The 14846-nt window shown below is 44.9% G+C and overlaps 1 protein-coding gene across 3 annotated transcripts in view; it reads left to right on the top strand.

The window, feature by feature from the left end:
* Window positions 1-14846, top strand: part of LOC122895678 (transport and Golgi organization protein 1 homolog) — a 64966-nt gene that overhangs the window by 27275 nt on the left and 22845 nt on the right. The window lies entirely within an intron of this gene.

Below are 14846 nucleotides of genomic sequence, written 5' to 3'. Positions count from 1 at the left end.
TAGCTTCAGAGCATTGTGGTCTGAAAATATGCAGGGCATGATCCCAATCTTTTGATACAGGTTGAGACCTGATTTAGGACCCAGGATGTGATCTCTTCTGGAGAATGTTCCATGTGCCCTAGAGAAGAATGTGTATTCTGTTGCTTTGGGATGAAATGTTCTGAATATATCTGTGATGTCCATCTGGTCCAGTGTGTCATTTAAGGCCCTTATTTCCTTGTTGATCTTTTGCTTGGATGATCTGTCCATTTCAGTGAGGGGAGTGTTAAAGTAAATATTCTTTCATTAAAAAATTTTTTTTTCACTTGCTACAAAGCACAATCAAATAAATTATGAGTTTGAATACTTCTTGAACTTTGTTTGGAAAGAAAACATTCATGATGAAATATATCACATCTTCATGGTGACAGATTCCGTTTCTGTTCTGTGATATCAGTGAGCCAGAGATGGCCCCTGTGTACTGGCAGCTGCAACCCATGAGTTAAAGACCTCTTTCTGGTACGTAAGTCAGATTCGGTTTCTACACATCCAGTCTTTTAAGAACATAACCCTGAAGAGCAGATGTTTAAGTATTGACTGCCTGCCTGAATTCCATAGGTCGTGAAACTGACCAACATTTTTTTTTATCATAAATAAAGTCAGTGAGTCAATTAAGCAATCCAGATGATCTCTTCGGCTCTAAAAGACCCTGAACAGCTGTTAGATTTCTAAATCCATGGTGCAGCATCCACCGCCCCCCCCCTCCAAGTCAGGCTGCAGAAAGGCATTACTTAGGCACATGTGTATCCTGTTCAATGTCCCCAGTCTTGAAAGGATTAATACTGTGATGAGTCCCCCCTCTTGCAAACCTGTCAATGCCCCAGGAAAGGGATTTCATGTTACTGCCACCTCATGGTCATATCTTTTACCTTCAGCCTGAAACTCATTGAACTCACTCTGCATTCTTCCAGTCTTGGAATGTCTTTCTAAATTTGAAGTATTTGATTGTCCTATTACTGCTGAAGAGGATGAAGTGGAAGAAGGGAAAAACGAGGTATCCTGAGAACAAGTGAGCCAGCCACAATGAATCCCTTGGCCACATGTAATTTTTGGAACAGGTTCAGTTCTGGTGTGAAATATCTTATCCTCTATTTTTCATTTTTTGAGGAACATCTACACTGTTTTCCACAGTGGCTGCACCAACTTGCATTCCCACCAACAGTGTGAGAGGGTTCTCCTTTCTCCCAACTTCTCCACCCCTGGTTGTTTCTTGCCTTGTCAATTTTTGCCATTCTACCTGGTGGAAGGTGGTATCTCAATGTGGTTTTGATTTGACCTTCCCTGATGGCTAATGATGATGAACATTTTTCCACGTGTCTGTTGGTGATTTGTCTGTCTTCTTTGCAGAGGTGTCTGGTCACATCTTCTGCCCATTCTTTGACTCGATTATTTGTTTTTTGGGTGTTGAGCTTGAGAAGTTCTTTGTAGACCTAGGACACCAGCCCTTTGTCTGTAGTGTCATTTGCAAATAGCTTCTCCCATTCTGTGGGTTGCCCTTTGTTTTGTTGATGGTTTCCTTTGCTGTGCAGAAGCTTTTGATCTTGAGAAAGTCCCAAAAGTTCCTTTTCACTTTTGTTTCCCTTGCCTTTGGATTGTGTCTAGCAAGGAGTTGCTGTGGCTGAGGTCAAAGATGTTGCTGCCTCTCTTCGCCTCTAGGATTTAGATGGATTCCTGCCTCAGTCTGAGGTCTTTTATCCAGACATTTCATGACAGACAACAAAGTGATGGTGGACAGCATGGGAGAAATAGGTGATGGGGATGAAGGAGCTGCTTGTCCTGATGAGCCCTGGACAATGCATGGAAGTGTTGAATCCCCTGTTGTATTCCAGAAACTACTGTATGTGAACTCTAGTGGAATTAAAGAATTGTAAGAAAGGAAAGTAGTTGGCAAACTGTATGTATGTATAGAAATGTTCAGTCCTGTCTTTCCTATTTGGTTTTGTTGGTAAGTCTGAACCTATTATACACTGAAAAGTTTATTAGTAATCATTGCTTTTTATTTTTTAATGCATAATGTTGCATAATTAGTCCTACCATTACTTACTAGTAATTGACACCTATTCTCTTCTATTGTTTTATTTAAATAATAGCATTTATGTATGTTTCAGAAATTGAGTAATACACAACCATATAGAAATCACAGAAAGCTATTGCAGCTGTTTTATGTTAAGGTAAAACATATATACCATTATGGATTCTATCACAATGTAGTGTTGTAATCTAGAATGTGTGTGTGTCATCACATGGCACACACACTGTGAAGTTGGTGCCTGCCGTTCTAGGGGCTAATTACTCGTGGAGATAAAAATCATGGTTGTAATACTAGAACGATTAATATCAACAAAGTCTATTTAGAGTTTACTGGAGGGGATCAAAGAGAGTTGATATGAGGTACCGCCTTGTTGGCTCAGTTGGTGAAGCATCAGAGTCTTGATTTTGCCTCAGGTCCTGATCTCAGGTTCATGAGACTAAGCCCAAATCAGGCTCCACACTGAGCATGGAGTCTGCTGAAGATTGTCCTTCTCAGCTACCTGGGTGGCTCAGTGGGTTAAGCCTCTGCCTTCAGCTCAGGTCATGATCTCAGGTTCCTGGGATCTAGCCCCACATCATGTTCTCTGCTTGGTGGGGAGCCTGCTTCTCCTTTCTCTCTGTCTACTTGTGATCTCTCTCTCTCTCTCTGTGTCAAACAAATTAATAAAATCTTCAAAAAAAAAGATTCTCCCTTTCTCTCTAGCCCACCCCTCCCATTCAGTCTTCTTTCTCTCAGTCCTTCTCAAAAAAAAAAAAAAAAAAGTGTGTGCATGCGTGTGTCTGTTGAATCCCCTGTTGTATTCCAGAAATCTTGATTTCAAGATACACAGTTGTTAATGTTTATAGGAAGGGAACATGATTAGATCTTTTATTTTGTCACTACTTCAATATACTGTCAATTGCTTTTCAGCTTGTAAAGCTGCATTTCTTAATACTGATTTCAAGGATAGGGAGCATCTGAAGCCTCAGATCCATGCCCTCTGAGACTCTAAGGAATGGGAATTTTTTCCTGGAAGACAAAATTGTTCACTGTTCTTGGCACAAGGTATACACTGTCAATAATCCTGCATCCCTCGGTAAAGGTTCATGTCTTTGTCTTTGGCAAGATTTGAAGAGTGCTTGGAAGAAGAGTGGCTTCCATTGAAACTTCTGGAGTGAAAGAGTGGGGTTGAGTAGTCATGGGTCAGAAGTTCCTTGTTATGTACGAAGTATCAGTGTTGGGACTGTAAACAATAATGAAAGTAAGGCATCCTGGCAGTCATTTGGTGTGTGATGTGCAGTACTACACTAATTTCTCAGTATTTCAGATCCCGTTGGTCGTGATAGGCAATACACCCATGAGAGGAGAGGGATGGTGCCCTCTGGGGTCTTCACTGGGAAGCCCTGTCTTGTCCACACAGTGGCTGCCTCCCGCAGTTGCCTGCAGCTCTTTGCCTGAGGGTGTCCATTGACTTCCTTGGCTTCTTTGGCCATGGCAGTGAACTCGTCAGCCAGGTAATTAATGTCCATAAGAGCAACACTCATCCTGTGAGGGTCTTTTCGCACTTGGATGGGATGACTCAGGGCTGTTCTGCACATCTCTTGGAAGTTCGCAATGGATGGAGACAGAGTTGCCCAAGCAGTGACCTCTAAACTCACGCCCTGTCTTGTGTGTGGCTGCACTCCTCCTTCACGTCTTAGCTCCCATTACTTCTTCCCACCAATGACCCTTCCAGAGAAACTACTTATACTCACATCCTTGTCTCAGAGTCACTTTCTGAGGCACCCAACCCCTCCTAACTCCTGGTGCTGCCAAGAATGGTGGGTGTTGTCCCTCTGTGCCCCAGGAGAGAATCTGCCTTTTAAAAGACACACATTCTTGGGAGATCTCAAAGCTCAGTCGTGAGAATCAACTTACATTTTCCCTTGTGCAGGAGAACTGAAAATCCACACATGCAAGGCAGTAGAATGACCTAGATAATAGTGAGATTATTCAGCTTGTCACACAAAGTGGAACACTCAGAATGGAAGGAGACATTTATTGTAGTATCGTTATCACTGGTGCTGTTATTGAATTCAAATATCCTACCCCTTGAAGGTTCTTCTTTGACTCCCATTTTGTCCATAAGGGTACTTCTTGAGTATATGCTCACCCTCAACTCATGCCTAGTCCTTATCTGTGTATCCAGTCCTTGACTCACTGGCATCCAACCCTGCCTCCCCTGTTCCCACTTTCTGTGTCTCTTCCTCCTTTTCTGCTCCCCAAGGTTTCCCAAGATCCATCTTGGCTCCAGACTCCCACCCTTCAGGTGTCTGAGGTTCCTTGGGTCCACCATCTGTCCTGATCCCCTCTGGTTAGTAGGAGGGGGTGTGAGTATAAACGAAGGTCTTGCTCTACCTTCCCTTATGTCCTGGCCCTCTGAGGGGCAATGGGCCCCATTGGCGTCCTGGATTGCCTTGATATTAGTCTATAGCAAAGAAGGAATCGAATTTAAATATAACTATAAATTGGGAATAAAGGAAGTCTCAATAGATTTCAGAAGAATGAAACCCACAAGGTTTGTTCTTTGATCATCATTGCAAATGTGCTAGATTGATCAAGAAAGGATAACTAGGATTGCCCCATATATTTGCAAATTGAATAGCTTTTTGAACACAACTCTAAAAGGGAATCTCAAAGAAAAATCGGTCTGATCTGTATGAAAATGATACTGCATATATGGCATTAAAATATTCTTCAGTCCTGGGTATTGACCTTTGGATAGAAAGATTTGTGGCTTTCAAATCATCCCATACTAATGGAGAAGGTATGACACCTAAAACATCTCTAGAAAGGCCACGTAACTCTGTAACCTCACTGGGTGTCAGTGTGGGGTACATTATATACATAAATGGGAAAATGGCCACCTGATTCTCATGCTTGATCTGTGTGGGACCTCATGACACTTACCAATTTAAGTCATCAGGTTCATCAGCTTCTCTCTCAAGGACTCCGGGACAACACCCTGACAGTGTGGCAGCACCAGGAGTCTGAGAGTGGGAGAGGAAGAGCCAGAGGTGACAGGGATAGAGAGAGGAAGGGACAAGGGGGAATTGCAAGGAAGATAGGTGGGCTGGGGCCCCGGAGTGTGGAAGGAGATTCATGGCCCACGGAGGAGGGGCTTTGAGTGTTGGGGCAAGAAAAGGCAGGAATCTTGGGCATCAGAGTTCTCTGAGTCCAGGGCTCTGATCTCCCTCCGGCAGCCATTGCACTTGGGAAGATGAGTCCCCATCACTCGGCCTGGGGATGTGGGGCCCAGCCTCAGGATCTGTCAGGGAGAGAGGTGGCTTGAGGGAGAGGATGCTGCTCTTTGCAGGTAGTTTCTAGTGCTTGCCCTGTGGGGAAGTGACCCCGAGCCTCTCCCTCCCTGCCCTGTCCCTGCTGCGTTCCTCCTGCACCAGCAGGGCCTAGCTCATGTTCCAAAACCAGGCCCCAGTCCTGCAGCCTGGAACTGGCACAGAGGCACAGCTGATCTCAACCCAGAGTATTTGATAATAAGGTCCATGTTCTCCCTCTGGAGCTGGCAATGTGCAGCAGGATACGGGGTTGCTATCCTCATGTTGCCTGCCCATCCTGACGTGGGATGTGAGGTGGACAGTTTCTACCCGTGCAGCCTTCTCTTACATCCAAGCAGAAGCGTCTACTTCACCAAGCCTCCTCCTGCTTGTGAAGAGATGGCAGTTAGTAGTCAAAGGTAAAACTGGTTCCTTACCAGACTGGTGGAAAGGATTTCATCCATCTACCATGTCTAAAGTCCCTTTCATTGAACATAGGATCTAAAGAGACATGCAGTAAATTCATAACGCATCTGTTGCTCCCTCAGGTTTGCATTTTGACTCTGTCACCTATGTGTCACCAAACATTTTATTGGCAAGGTCGAAAATAAATTCTCACAATCAAGATCTTGGTGCTAAATGATGTCTTGGATCAGTGGACTTTCATATATCCTGACCTGAGCGGACATTATTCCTAAAAGGAAGAAGAAAGAAAAGGTCAAAGAGTGTAATGGGTGTCAGTGACTTATGTCGTAGGAACATTTTGGTGGGTAAACACAGGTGTCTGTTACTTTACATTTGTACTTGTATGGTGTGTGTTTTGTTTTGTTTTCAAGACTTGACTTATTTATTTGAGAGGGAGTTAGAGCATGTGAGGGGAGAAGATCAGAGGTAGAAGCCTACTTCCCTCGGAGCTCGGAGATGGGAGCCCGATGCGGGACTTGATCCCGGGACTCCAGGATCATGGCCTGAGCTGAAGGCATTTGCCCAGCCAACTGAGCTACCCAGGTGCCCTGCATTATGTATTTTGGAAGGGAGTGGTGCAAGCACTCCAATTTATGTAATGACATTGTCAAATTTGGCTTCACTTATCACTCACACAGAGAGGAGGAGGAATCGATTTTTGGATCTGAGGTGCTGTCCAAAAGGCCTGTCCCAGTGTAGGGACAGGCTTCCTGGGACCAGAGCAGCCTCAGTGCCTCCCCCAGAGCAGCGCCACACCCCCGCACCCCGTTAGTCCCCCAGCGCCCCCAGCCCCCTCAACCCTTTCCTCACCCCCTTAGAGCATTGCGGATGTTCCCAGGGCAGCCGGCAGAGGGCGCCCGCATGCCTCCAGCCAGCAGGGGCTGTTTGCTCCTGTGCTCAGCAGCCTTAGGGGGTAGGCGGCGCGCCATGACGTCACCTGACGCTGGGTTCCTCAGGGCAGGAAGGGTTTCTGCCGCCAGCTGAGGACCCTCAGACCCTCAGACCCTCAGGGCTGTGTTTACAGCAAGTTCTGACGCTGCCCCGGAGAGATCCTAGGGGCTTTGCAGCAGCTTGGTGCCTCCTGTGGTGCGATGCTGGAGTGGTCTTGTTGGCGGAGATCTTAGGAGGGGGCTCTGGGCGGCTTCCCAAGACATGCTGGTAGGTGAGACGCCTCGTTGTTGCATTTCTGGTGTTGTTGGCACAGTTTGGTCCTTATTTTCCTCGAGGGTATTTGAATAAGACCTATTTTACTCAGGGCCTGATCCCTGGTTAGAGAGGTCGCGCTGTGCCATTCCGGAGATGCCGTGGTTGGTTTGATACAGATGCAGGCTTGTTTCTGGGGAGAAATCTGGACTCAAATTAAGAGGAACAGGAACAGCATGTACTTGTGAGGTGAAAACCCCAACTGCTGACTCTTGGGGCGCCCTAGAAGAATCCACTTGAACCCACTTGCCAATTACTGCTGGAATCAGAGCCCCAGGTAAAAACAATGTGCCGTCCAGTTTCTAACCTTCAAGGTTAGAATTACCAGCAAATGTTGGGTTTGTGGAGAAGGTAGGAAAACTGAATGTAGGCCAAAGAAGCTGTGACTAAACCTTTGGCACAATTGGGGACTTGGGAGAGGTTCACCGTTATCAGAGAAAGGAAAATATGAAAGGCTGTTAAGAACCAGAAGTGTATTGGAGGCATCGGGTAGTTCAAATCCTTATGGCTTCTCATGGGTAAATCCTGTTGGAGGAGGTGGGGGGCTGGATAGAGACATGAGAATAGACTTCTGCTAGTAGGAGTAGTGCTGTACCCATGTGCAAGGTCAAGTCCATATCCTCCCGTTGGTTTCCCCCGTTTATTTGGAGTGGTTGTGTGTTAGAACACCCCCTACCAAAACCTCTTCCCTCTACTGTGATGTTCCCCTTATGACTTTGCCCCTTCTGATCAAGATTTGCCTTGATAAACGAAATAAGTCAGTCAGAGAAAAGTACTATATGATTTCACTCATTTGTGGAAGTTATGATATAAATCATGGGAGTTGCACTGTGAAAAGTCTGCTCTACTGCAGTGTGGTTAGGTTGAATAGAGGCAACTCAATCTTTGGTTTATATGATATAAAACATAAAAGAGAAGGAAAAAGAGGCAAACTAAGAAACAGACTCTTAGCTAGAGAACAACTTGCTGGTAATGAGAGAGGTGGTGTTTGGGGGGATGGGTTCAACAGGTGATGGGGATTGAGTCTTACTCTAGTGTTGGGCGCCAGGTGTTGTATGGAAGTGCTGAGTCACGATTTTACACCTGAAATGAATAGAACAGTGTATGTGAGTTAATCGTAATAGAAATTAAAGCGTTAGGGAAGTTTCCCTGGAAGAATTTTTTTTTTTAAAGATTTTATTTATTTATTTGAGAGAGAGAGAGAGACAGTGAGAGAGAGCACGAGCGAGGAGAAGGTCAGAGAGCGAAGCAGACTCCCCATGGAGCTGGGAGCCCGATGCGGGACTCGATCCTGGGACTCCAGGATCACGCCCTGAGCCGAAGGCATTCGTCCAACCAACTGAGCCACCCAGGCGTCCCTCCCTGGAAGAATTTTAAATCAACTGTCAAGTTATTTGTATTTAGTGGTTTTGTGTTTCAGTGCTAGCAAAGCCTTTTCTGGTTGGCCTGTCTCATGTTGGAGGGTATGTGCATGACAGCTGTAAACTACTCAGGTGACCCCTGAGGAGCAGGGAGGGTTAGAAGGGAGAAAGTCTCACCAGCTCCCCATGTGAAGTCTGTATCTGCTGAAGATTGAGATCAGTGAGCCCGCATCCCCGTCACTTTTTCTCTCAAAGAGACAGCAAGTGCAGAACCAAAGCAAGGTGACAATTCCAAACCATATGTTGATTCTAAACCAGGACCCTATATATGAAAGGAGCCAGCTGAAAATATTTCTTGGCACTTGTTTGGGCTGAAGGAGGAAGGTTTTCTCGCTATGAAGGCCAACTCAGAGTCCTGTATGTCTCCTGGAAGTGTCCTCCACAAGTGACTACGAGCAAAAGAGTGAAATACTGGGAGAGCGCACGGACTGCAATCAGGGAGCACGTTTGGGGACATAGAGTACACTGAAAAACGTGAAGCATTCATTCGAGAACTTGTTGCAAGAATAGGAATACTTCCAGGACATTTCCAAACAGTATTGTTTTTTCAAAAGAACTGTTTAGAACTCTGTGTGTTATCAAAAGTGATCTGCTATGTTGTAACTTCAGAAGCCATGCATTTGGATTCGAATCAGGATTCAGTTAGTAGTAGAGGTATAGGAACGAGTTTTGAATTCTGAACCTTCTAAACTTCTAGAAATGCTCACAAGATCAAAGTGAGTGTTTTCTGGAAAGGTGATAATCCAAAGAAGTTTCCTCCTTTTGGAAGAGACTGGGAGATGCCTAGAGTGGCATATCCTTTGCACAGAATATGGAGAAGGAGCAGTAGTGAGGAGAGGAATGGAGGCCTTGTCTGGACATGTGGGGAAAGGGGTCTCCCCATATGTTTTGTATTTCAGTTGGTGCAGTAATAACCTTCTTGTGACCAGATGATGTACAGGTCAAGTCAGGCTTTGGTGCCTTCTTGAAAGGTGTCCTGGGGACCCAAGCATCCATTCCCTGGGGTTTGGCAGTGCAAGGTTTGGTTAGCAGTATTGGAGAGGGGCCTCTCGGGGGAGGTTGGAGAGAATCTTTGTGGAGGTGTCTTTCCCAACAGAATCTCCAGGTTGCAAGGTGTGACGGTCACAGTACATGTCCTTGGGAGTGCACTGGGAAAAGTCTGCTCTACTGCAGCGTGATTAGGTTGAACAGAGGCAACTTGATCTTTGCTTTATTGAAATATGTCCCCTTTTCCAACTGTGGGTCCAAAGAGGCAGTGCTCGAATGCATGGTGTCCAGTGACTATCTCCCAGGGGGAGAGACTGATTTCCAAAAAGGGGTGGGCTTGAGATTTAGGAGTGACGGCAATCCCTTTGACCCAGGTAGGTGGGAAGTCTGTGCTTTTGCCAGGTGAGTCCCCAGTATTGGAGACATTGTGTGACTAACTTGAAGATAGAGGACAGTAATGTACAATGAAATTGTTGTAAATCGAGCGAATCATCACAAATTGGTGAAACGCCTGCATGGTAGAATAGGTTTTCTGGTCACTGTGTATAGTTCAAGAGGGTTTCCCTGGGAGGGGTAATTTTTTCTAACAGGATTTTAGCTGCAGAAGAGTCATTGACCTTTCTCCAAGGGAAAGCTTTTGTCCAGTGAGAAGATATAGGCACATTGACTAACACCTACTTATATCCATGAGATGAGGAAATTGCATGAAATCCCGTTGCCAAATGTCTGGTGGTTCATCGAGTGGTATAAAATGCCCAGGGGTGGTATGGACTTGTTTCCCAGGGTTGTGTTTTGGACAAGTGGGACAAGCAAGGTATGCCATTTTTGCAGGCTTTGTGACATTTCCCCATCGATAGTGGTTCATGAATGCTCTCAAGTTGTCAACAGAGCAATGGCTTACTGCTGGCCCAGTTGTCAGGAGTGGGAATTTTAGAACGTTGGACAGGGCCAGATTGTTCTTTGCTCCAAGCCTAAATTATCTCTTTTTATCCAGGTGTCATTAGATTTGCAACATGGTTTCTCCTTGTCTGGGCCCCATTGTTGGGCATGACTCGTCAATTATTCCAACTTCTCAGTTGGTAGGACATCCCTCCTGAACGTGACAGAGGTCTGGATATTGGTCTCCTTTTGAGAAACTTTTTTTGACAGAAATATCAGCGAGGGGGTTTCCTTTGGCCTTCCGGGATCCAAGTGCAGAATATCCCTGGGACCTTACTAATGGCCAGATCTGCAGGCAGAAGTGTGGCATCTGATGCGTTTTGGACATGGGCACCATTTTCCATCTCATCCCCCTTGTAGGGAAGGAAACCGCATTGCTTCCATAATATTCCAGAACCATGAGCGAGCTACCCAAAGCACATACCGAGTATCCGCATCCATGTTTGTGGTCGTGCTGCTGGCTAAAGTAGAAGCTGAGTAAGGGCGTATAACTCATCCTGCTCACCTGAAGCAGCAGGAGGGAAAGGTGCTGCCTCCGTGTGTTCAACGGGAGTTGCAGTAGCATACCCGTCATACTATTTGTCATTCTCCTCCTTTAAAGAAGAACCATCAGGAGAGCATGGAAAGTCTGCACCGCTTAGAGCAGTTTGCTGCAAGTTGTCACAGGGAGTCAGCAGGTGATCTGTCAGGGCGAAGCGCCTGTGAGGGGTTTCATCTGTGAAGGAGGGGAGAAGGGTGGCAGGGTTGAGGCTGTTGGAACCAGAGAGAGTTCTGTTGGAGTGGTAATCAGGAGGATTTCAATTTTAGTATATGTGCTGCCAAAGCGAGCACAGCAGGAGGATTTCATAGGAGGTGAGGTGACCGGCTGGAAAATGCTGAGTCTGAGGCGAATTCAGAAGGGCTTCTATTACATGGGGCATGGGGATGGTGAAAGGGGATGCTGTGACGGGTTCTTCAGTGGCCTCATCCCAGAGGGCAGGGGCAGGGATGGCTCTGAGGTCGGGGACGTATCCCCCAGCCACGGCATCTACCTGTGACGCCAATAGCCTACGGGGTGATGGTGCTCCCTGTGTTCTGGGGTGAGCACTCCAAGGGCATTCCCTTCCCTGTCACACAGAGAGAGGGAAAAGGGAAGTTGATAATGAGGAAGCCCGAGGGAAGGGGCTGTTGGTCGACTTCTGTTTTAGGTTTCAAAGGCTGTGTCGTCCCCCTCTTTCTGATGAATAGAGTTAGATTTGTCAGTTTTAGTAAAGCCTGTAGTGGCTGAGAAGTTTGGAATCCACTGTTGACAGTAGCCGGTTAGTCTTGGAAAGGAGAAATTGAGGATGCCTTGAGACTACTTGGATCCAGATGTGGTCCTTGTTCTGGGATCAGGCGACTTAAATACCTGGTGGGCAAAATGGGCCAAGGGAAGAGGGAGATGAAGGCCTCCAGCCGTGAAACGAGTAAGTCCCAGGAATATAAAGCAGAGCTTAAGGAATACAGTCAGTAATCCTTGTAATGTAATGGCATAGATGGTAGGTCTACTTGTGAACATAGCATAACATTTAAATATTTAAACTTAAAAAATCAATAATTGGGAGCCTGAAACGAATGTAATATTGGGTGTCAACTGTAGTAAGAGAAAGAAAAAGAGACAACTTGGAAATCTGGAGTCTCTTTAGATCCTCAGAAGACTTAACTCCAAAGGGGCCGATTTCAACAGGTTTGGGAAAGGAGGGAGCAGAGGGAGCTTCAGAGGAAAAAGCAGGGTTAGTGAAGGGATAAGAGGGTAGGATCAGGGGAGATGAGAGGGCGCAGAGAGCAGAGGGAGATGGTGCCAGATGGGGCCTGATGGTGTGGCCTGAGCACAAGCTTGTTGCCTCCCCTGTGTAGACAAAGAAGGTGAGAGAAGGGAAGAAGAGGACTCAAAAGCTGTTTTATCTCTCTCGTTTATGATTATCTCATTTAGGTTATAAATTGTATACAGAGAGATGCATTTTTAATTTTGATAGCATTTGGAAGCTTCAAAATACTGATTGAAATAGGCATCCCATTTTAGAGCCATGGTTGTCCAATTCAGCTTTGAGAAAATTAAGGTTGGGATGATCAAAACTTCCCCATCATGGCCATTGAAGTTCTACATTATTTCTGGTTAAGTCAGGCCATTTATTTGTCAATGTGCATGCAGAGGGATCATTAAAAAAATTTTTTAAAACTTATTTTCATTAATATATCATGTATTATTTTCCCCAGGCATACAGGTCTGTGAATCATCAGGATTACACATTTCACAGCACTCACCATTGCCCATACCTTCCCCAGCGTCCATATCACAACCACCTTTTCCCTACCCCCCACCCCCAGGAACCCTCAGTGTTTTGTGAGATGAAGAGTCTCTTATGGTTTGTCTCCCTCCCGAACCCATCTTGTTTCATTATTTTGTTCCCTTACCCCCAGACCTCCTGCCCTGCCTTATTCAAATTCCTCATATCAGAGAGATCATATGATAATTGTCTTTCTCTGATTGACCGATTTCACTCAGCATTACACCCTCTAGTTCCATCCACATCGTTGCAAATTGCAAGATTGGGTTTCTTTTGATGGCTGCATAGTATTCCATTGCATATATACATATATATATATATATCACATCTTCTTTATCCCTTCATCTGTTGATGGACATCTACGTTCTTTCTATGGTTTGGCTATTGTGAACATTGCTGCTACAAACATTCAGGTGCATGTGCCCCTTCAGATCGCTACATCTGTATCTGTAGGGTAAATACCCAGTAGTGCGATTGCTGGGTCATAGGGTAGCTCTATTTTCAGCTTTTTGAGAACCTGCATGCTGTTTTCCAGAGTCGCTGCACCAGCTTGCATTCCCAGCAGCAGTGTAGGAGGTTTTCCCCTTTCTCTGCATCCTCGCCAACATCTGTCATGTCCTGACTTGTTCATTTTAGCCATTCTGACTGGTGTGAGGTGGTATCTCATTGTGGTTATGATTTGTATTTCCCTGATGCTGATTGATTTTTTTTTTCATGTGTCTGTTGGCCATGGATGTCGTCTTTGCAGAAATGTCTTTTTATGTCTTCTGCCCATTTCTTGATTGGATTATTTGCTCTTTGGGTGTTGAGTTTGATAAGTTCTTTATAGACTTTGGATACTAACCCTTTATCTGATATGTCATTTGCGAATATCTTCTCCCATTCTGTCAGTAGTCTTTTGGTTCTGCAGTCAAATGCTCTACCACTGAGCTATACCCTGTTGACACTTGCTGTGCTGTCCACCAGCTTTGGATCTTGATGAAGTTCCAATAGTTCATTTTCACCCTTGCCTCCCTTGCCTTTGGCGATGTTTCTAAGAAGAATTTGCTGTGGCTGAGGTCGAAGAGGGTGCTGCCCATGTTCTCCTTAATGATTTTGATGAGTTCCTGTCTCACATTGAGGTCTTTCATCCATTTTGAGTCTATTTTTGTGTGTGGTGTAAGGAAATGGTCCAGTTTCATTTTTCTGTATGTGGCTGTCCAATTTCCATTTGTAGAAGAGACTGTCTTTTTTCCCATTGGACATTCTATCCTGCTTTGTTGAAGATGCGTTGACCATAGTGTTGAGGGTCTAGTTCTGGGCTCTGTCTTCTGTTCTATTGATCTATGTGTCTGTTTTTGTGCTTGTACCATACTGTCTTGATGATGACAGCTTTGTAATAGAGCTTGAAGTCTGGAATTGGGATGCCACCAAGTTTAGTTTTCTTTTTCACCATTCTTCTGGCTCTTCGGAGTCTTTTCTGGTTCCATATAAATTTTAGGAGTATTTGTTCCATTTCATTTAAAAAATGGATGGTATTTTGATAAGGATTGCATTAAATGTGTAGATTGCTTAGGGTAGCATGCATTTTTTCACAATATTTTTTTCTTCCAGTCCATGAGCATGGAATGTCTTTCCATTTCTTTGTATCTTCCTCAGCTTCTTTCATGAGTACTTTATAGTTTTCTGAGTATAGGTTCTTTGCGTCTTCGGGTAGTTTTATTTGTAGGTATCCTATGGTTTTGGGTGCAATTGTAAATAGGATTGCTCCTTCATTTCTCTCTCTTCTGTCTTGCTGTGGGTGTATAGAAATGCAAATGATTTGTGAGCATTGATTTTACATCCTGACACTTGACTGAATTCCTGTATGAGTTCTAACAGTTTTGGAGTGGAGTCTTTTGGCTTTTTCCACAAAGTGTCATGGCAAAGAGTGGGAGTTGGATTTCTTTTCCTATTCAGATGGTTTTTATCTCTTTGTGTTGTCTGATTGCCAAAGCTAGGACTTCTAGCACTATGTGGAATAGCAGTGGGGATAGCTGCTGAATGGGGCTCAATAGTGTTGAATAGCTGTGTTCCTGACATTAGGGGAAAACCTCGGTTTTTCCCTAATGAGAATGATATTTACTGTGGGTTTTTCATAGATGGCTTTGATGGTATTGCGGTATGTACCCTCTATCCCTAC

The sequence above is a fragment of the Neovison vison genome, chromosome 14 (assembly GCF_020171115.1).
Source record: "Neovison vison isolate M4711 chromosome 14, ASM_NN_V1, whole genome shotgun sequence".
Taxonomy (NCBI): Eukaryota; Metazoa; Chordata; class Mammalia; order Carnivora; family Mustelidae; genus Neogale; species Neogale vison.
This window is presented reverse-complemented; position numbering and strand designations above follow the sequence as displayed.